This window comes from Pteronotus mesoamericanus, unplaced genomic scaffold, assembly GCF_021234165.1.
Source record: "Pteronotus mesoamericanus isolate MK-2021 breed Mesoamerican mustached bat unplaced genomic scaffold, CSHL_Meso_final scaffold_45, whole genome shotgun sequence".
NCBI classification, from domain to species: domain Eukaryota; kingdom Metazoa; phylum Chordata; class Mammalia; order Chiroptera; family Mormoopidae; genus Pteronotus; species Pteronotus mesoamericanus.
In genome coordinates this window covers 4,432,231-4,438,661 of record NW_026555317.1, presented here as the reverse complement: position 1 = coordinate 4,438,661, position 6,431 = coordinate 4,432,231, and positions in this window count along the sequence as shown.

Below are 6,431 nucleotides of genomic sequence, written 5' to 3'. Positions count from 1 at the left end.
ACTCCTGTTATGCCACTTTGATTCCTTTTCCTTGATCACCAGTTCAAGGCTAAATGATGGGGGTGGGGTGGGTAAGAAACAAGGGCTTTCAGAGATGTAAGTGCTTGTACTCAAGGGTGATGCACAGAGAATACAAACAGAAAGGGAAACACAGGCTTATAGGATGTGATGTAATTTGACAAAAAACACAATGTTATTTGAACTTAGGTGAAGGAAGTTTATACTGGGTTTAAAAATCTCTATGAGGTTCTATGTCATAGAGGATTAGATTGTATTTTGCTCCCAAACTAATCAAGAAAGCAGTAGCACATTTTGGAAGAATATTTTTTTCTACCCGTCATCTTCCTCTTCCTTTTTCTTCCTCCTTCTCCTCCTCTTTTCTTCCTTCCTTCTTTCTTTCTTCTATCCTCCCCTTCTCTTCTCCCTCCCCTTCTCTCCTTCTCCTCCTCCTCCTCTTCCTCTTTCTCTTCTCTCTCTCCTCCCCTCTCCCCTCTTTTCCCAGTCCTTGGTTAATTCTGTTAAACCAAATTCACAAGTATTTACTAAATTTTTGGTAAATAAATCCACAATTACTGGGTAAGGCCACATGAAGTTTATGTATCCCATAAAGATGATTTCTACCCATCATGCTCTCACTGCATAAAGTAGGAGACAGACACAACACATTAGACAATGATTTGAGGTGGAACAGAAGCACCCACAAAGTACTATGAGAAAATGAAGGATTATAATAACAGCTAACATAGATTGAGTGTTTGCAATATGCAAGGCACTAGGTTAAGAGCTTTACATGAATTTCCTCATTTAACCCTTACCACAGCCCTATGAGGCAGGTATAGTGTCATTCCCATTTTATAGCTAGTTTCCTAGTTAACTCTATCACCCAGCTAGTTAATGGCAGAACTAGGTTCTCACTTCTGCCTGGCAAACTTTTCCCTCTCTCTACCTCTCCAAGTCCCAACCTCTATGCTTCTGAGCAGATCCCACCTGGTCTGTGATCCTTTTCAGGAATACCTGTTTGGAGACAGTGGAACCCGGTGGAAATGCAGGTACCTCAACATTAGACATTCCTCCTCCAATATCTCTGCACTTTCCCTCTGGAGAAGAGGTGGAGAAGTTTGTTCTCAAAACCCTCTTAGAGGATTTATTTGCATGTCGCAAGAAAGGCTTCCCAGGAGCAGGCTCTAAAATAAGGATGCACAAGCAAGTGATTTATTGAGGAAGTGCTCGAAGGGGAAACCCGTGAGCAGAGTGGAAGAGGCAGGACTGGAAAGAGGAGGAAGCTCAGCAGGGGATCTCTCAGGCACAGCTTCAGCTGTCCCCAGGGAGCTCTGGAGGATAAGCCTGACTGCAGGCAATGAGCTGGGCTTTCACAGTCCCCTGTCAGTGAAGGTGCACCGTGGCCAAAAAGTCCCAGGCTTTCCTCTTACGAAGGGAGAGGGCCCCAGTGGGCTGAGAGCAGTCCTGCAAAGAAGAGCTGCAGGCACTGGCTATCGGGAGAGACAGCACAGGGGCTGGTTGCGGGGGCACGTGCACGTGCACAGCGACCCATGGAGATGTGGAGCGCTGGCCCTCCCTGCTACAGAGGGGCACACTGCCCTCTCCATATGGGGAAAGCAGGAGAGGCTGACTGGTCACGCCCTTCCCTCCCCCATCTGGCCTTGCCCCACTTCAAGAAGTGTTGTCGTAGAATTCTTTAGTGGATTGTCTACAATGACTTAAGAAGAGTGAAAATCTAACAGGAAGTCAACTAAAAATAAATAGAAGTTATGTCCCAGGCACTGAGGGCCAAGCTGAAGGAGCCATTACTTCTTATATAATGTTTATTGGGGTGGTAGTTGTGTGACATGTATTGTGTTAAAAAGCTGCCTGTGAATTATCTTTCTTCATCCTCACCCTTGGCTGTCTGAATCCAGAGCCCACCACACTCTTAACCACCTCCCCATATATGCCTTTTTATGATGTGGTGTATCAGTCAGAGTTCATTCAGGGGAGTAGAGACACCATGCGCATTGCAGAAATGAGGGAGTTATTAGAAATACAACTACTCAGCCTTGGCTGGTGTGGCTCAGTGTATTGAGTGCCAGCCTGCAAAGCAAAAGGTTGCTGGTTCAATTCCCAGTCGGGTCCTATGCCTGGGATGCAGGCCAGGTCCCCAGTTGGGGTAAATGTTAGAGGTGCAAGAAACAACTGATTCATGTTTCTCTCTTGTATCAATGTTTCCCTCTTTCTCTCCCTTCTTCTCTCTCTAAAAATAAATAAATAATTTAAAATATATTTAAATTTAAAACAATTTAAAATAAATAATTTAAAAATAAGAAATGAGACTACTTAAAGGTAAGAGGAGCTAGAGAAGTAAAGGCCAAGAGGGAATTGTGGGATGATTAGAGAGGAGTCACTAAGGCCTTGAAGACTAACTGGGATCTGTGGGCACATCTGTCACAGTATCTGACAACAGAGATCTCCCCAGAGGATTTGCTGAGGCTCCCATCTGTCTTCCAAATATCACACTCGGCCCTCTCTTGGCCTACTGCAACTCACAGCCAGCCCCAGCAGGAGGGGATTCTGTGAGTGTGCTTTCCAGCTTCACCAACCTGAGTTAGCATAATCCAGTCCAGTGTTAAGGTGTTGGAAGCTATGAAAGAATTCACAAAGAGAAGAAAGTGCAGAGAATTGTTTTTATTCACTCTCCAAGAAAGAAGAGGGGCATGGTGAGGATACACCAGCTTTGAGGGGTGGGGGTTTTGAGCTTTTATTGGATTGTAGTTGGATTAAAAAAGTGGGGGGCGGGGTTGTTGTGTGGCCCCTGGGCTGTTGGCACATTGTAACAGGGGCTGCGGTTTGTTCCAATGTTCTCCTCTGCCTGTGGCCATGGGGAGCGATTAGTTCTGTTCTTGCTTCCAGGAATTCCCAGCCCTGGGGACAAAAGCTCTGAAGAGTAAAATGGCAGTCATGTTTAACAAAGTCACAGGCCTCCTCAGCAAATGGTGCCACAATAGCAAGTGGCTCTGGCTTTACACTTTCATCCAGCACATGAGAATTTCTTTGATGTAAATGAGAATATAACTGACCAGACATTCAAGCAGCAGAAGAAAGTCAGAGTCTCATTTTTAACGGCTGCATAAGCATTTTTGTAATGAGTCAGTGTTTGTCACAATAGTACTTACAAACATTTGAAAATATTAATTTCTTCAGAACTGCACTCCAACGACTAAACAGAATGCATGGTACATAGTACATACTCAGTAAATATTGGATGATGGGATGGATATCGGATGGCTAGAGTTCATGTAGGACAATCAGCTCTTACTCATAAACTCCAGAAGATATCTGACAATCCCCCAGGAGCAGGAACTGGACTTATTCCTCCAGGCGAGTGGGACATAGTTCTGCTCACCACCTTGCCACTTTCTGTCCTCTGGCCAACACCTGAAATGGGATGAAAACACCATGCTTGCTACTTCTAGGAGGAAGTGATCACTATCCTTTTTAGGTGTCTTCCTTGCTCACGATGATCCCTGTATTTTTTTTTTTAAAGATTTTCTTTATTGATTTTTAGAGAGAGGGGAAGGTAGAGAAGGAGAGAAATATCAACGTGAGAGAGAAACATCGATTGGTTGACTCTTGTATGCGCCCCAACTGGGGACCAAACCTCAGCCCAGGCATGTGCCCCAACCAGGAATCAACTGGGTGGCCTTTTGCTTTGCAGGATGACACTTAGCCGTCTGAGCCACACAGGTCAGGGAACAATGATCCTTTTAATCGCCCTTCTTCCTCATGCATGTGGGTGGGGACCTAACACCCCTGTTTGCTCTGAGAAATTCTATCTTTTGGGCACAGCTGTGCCAATCAGTTTCTCTCTTCTGGGAATTTGAAATTAAGACAAAGAAAGATATTAAATTTTTATACATGATATAACATAATAAAACAAGCATAGAGACATGAAGTAGAATAAAAGCATTGTTGCTAGTATTACCTGACAGGCAATGTAGGCAAAAAGCATTTTAGTTTTTTACTTTACACCATACATCAAAAAATTTAAAAGCTTTTAGAAGGAACAGAGAGGAAATTTCATAAAGGACTCATATGCAAAATATATAATAAATAATAACAGTGAGTAAAAGACAGTAGAAAAATAGGCACAGGATTTGAACAGGTTCCTCACAACAGAGGTTACTAAAATGGTCAATAAACATATGAAAAGGTGTTTTACTTCATTAATCAACAGGAAAATGCAAAATAAAACTATAAGAAAACACCATTCTAAACAGCAGAATGAATAAAATGAAAAAACTGACAATACCAAATGTTAGTAAAAATGTGGATCAGAGCATGCATTCAGTCACTGCTGGTAGAAGTATCGACTGGTACAATCACTGTGGAGTTGTTTCTTATCAGGAATATTTACTAACGTTGAGCATACAAATATCCTATCACATAGTAATTATAAGTATCTATCCAAGGGAACTGCCTATTTAACTTCACCAAAACACATATTCCAGGATATTCATAGCAATGGTATTCACAATAACCTAAATCTAGAAACTCTCAAGTGTCCATCAATAGTAGAATGGATAAAAAACATTGTGGTAGAGTGACATAGTGAAATACTACCCAATGGTGATAATTAATAAGCTACAACTACATGTATAATATATAGAAATCTCACAGATATTAGGTTGAATGAAATTAGTACTCACTATATAATTTCATTTATATAAAGAATAGGCAAAACTAATGTCTGCTGTTAGAACTCAGGCTATAGGTTACCTTTGGGGTAGGGGAAGGGTAGTTACTGGCTAGAAAAATGGATTCGGGGATGCTTGTAGTGCTCTATTTCTTGATCTGAATCCAGGTGACAAAGGTGTGTTCAGTTTGTGAAAATTTTAATTAAACTGAACACTTATGACACATGCTCTTTTCTTCACTACATACTACACTGAAGTTGTTTTTAAAATAGTAACTTTGAGGAGCAGTTTAGTTGCCTGTCTACAAATAAATCTGCTGACAACTTCCTCATTTAACCTTCACAGAGACCCTGAGGGCAATGAAGCAGCAAAAACATGGGGGCCCAGAGAGCCTCTCAAACTTTTTTGGATGAATATTTTTCAAGTCTGAGTTTACATAGATAAAGAAATGTAAGTAATAATTTTACACAGAGGTGGCTGTGGAAGGAGATGTGGGGATGGGACAGACTTTAGCGCTCCACCCAGGTTATCCTAAATAAATTTACAATCTAATTTTAAAACGTGTTTAATATATAAATGTCAGTTCAACCATCTCTATAAACATCAATGTAGGAAAAAGGACCCATGCTTGCTATGCAAACAGCTTCAAGACAGGAGTCCCAGCTACCGACCCCTCCACGCCCCTTTGCACCCAGGTCGCTGTTTCCTAAAAGCTCCCAATTCTAAGAGTGCTGCCTGAATGCGGGTTTGCCTGTTGACTCTAGTGTTTTAAGTGTAAAAAGTTGGAAGCACCCCTGACAATATGTCATAAATCTGAGGTCGGTGAAACATTTGGGTGTGGCAGGACAAAGCCAGTCAGGGCCTCACCCAATGGCAGCAGCTCAGAACTGTCCCTGCTCCTCTGCAGAGCAGTTGTCCACAGACAATAGGACAGCAGTTTTATTTGTCAGCTTGTTAGTTTCTCTCTACCCGGCATCTTCCTTTTACAAATCCCATTCACAGTCCCCATCACTCCACACCCCGCCCCGCACCTCACCCCCGCTGTTGTTCACGCCCACAGAATCCAATCTTCCATGTTTAAACCAGTTCTAGTCACATCCGAGCCTCCGCCCACTTTATTCTAATAGGATGTTGGCTACTATGCAAATCGGTTGAGCGAACGTTTATTTATTCATTCAAAAGACAAAGTAGGAAGTGGGGTGTAATTGAATTCTTTCGTTGCTTTGTTCAGTAATGTGCCAACATTGTGCTGCTGGGTTGCAGGAAATGGAAAAAAGTTAATTTGTGTAAATTACAAGTTTGCATCGTTTTCCTACTTAAAACAGTCTAATTTAATAAACACCAACAACAAACACCTGGGGGAGAAAAAACACCTTGTTTAAAATTACAGTAATTTTGATTTGTCTTTAGTTATAAAAATCATTTTAAATTTATAAAAACTGAAAAGGTGATGGAATTGTGTCTCTTTTGAAATGTTATTTTCCAATGAGCAAATGTAGAAAGGCCAATCACGCTCTTGCAAATCCAGTTATCAACAAACTTTTCCCGCATCCCAAACTTGACTTTCTCACTACGCTTCTCTACCAACATCGCGAGAACAAAGAGGTCCCTTTGGCCCCACCCTCTCGGTCAGCTCAACCCCACCCACTTCCTGCGTGGGGATGTTTTGACGTCAGAGGGGCGCCGAAGCGCGTGGGCGGCTGCACCAGGAGCGGAAGTGCTCTCGGCGGAAGTGCTTGTCGC